We start from the raw sequence: 400 nt of genomic DNA, 5'->3' as shown, positions 1-400 counted from the left end.
GCCTCCCCTCAAAAGTTTTTTGGATCCATTATATGACAATGTAGAGCGGAACCCCTTCGAAAGAGAATGCACAAGGAAAACTTAACCTAGCAAATGACCAAGCGCGGAGTTCTCAACTTCCCCTGGCTTTGTACCGACCATCCTTACTTGCCTCCCTCATCAGACCTAGGGCCCAGCAGGAGAGGCTGGCCCGGGCCTCAGCCAGCACCTTCCCTCCCGGGGATACCTGCCTTCACGTGATGGGGTCGCCCCAGCCAAGGTCCCTCTGCCCTCGCCTCTAAGGCCGCCGCTGCTGGACAGCGCAGCGGGGTCACGGGTCCTTGGCCCGCCGCTACCCCTGGATCCGGCCCTCCCCGACAGCGGGGCAGAGGCCGCCGGATCACGCGCGCCCGGGCGGCCC

This window comes from Otolemur garnettii, unplaced genomic scaffold (assembly GCF_000181295.1).
Source record: "Otolemur garnettii isolate 467f Iridium unplaced genomic scaffold, OtoGar3 scaffold00005, whole genome shotgun sequence".
Taxonomy (NCBI): Eukaryota; Metazoa; Chordata; class Mammalia; order Primates; family Galagidae; genus Otolemur; species Otolemur garnettii.
Note: the sequence above shows the minus strand (reverse complement) of the source record.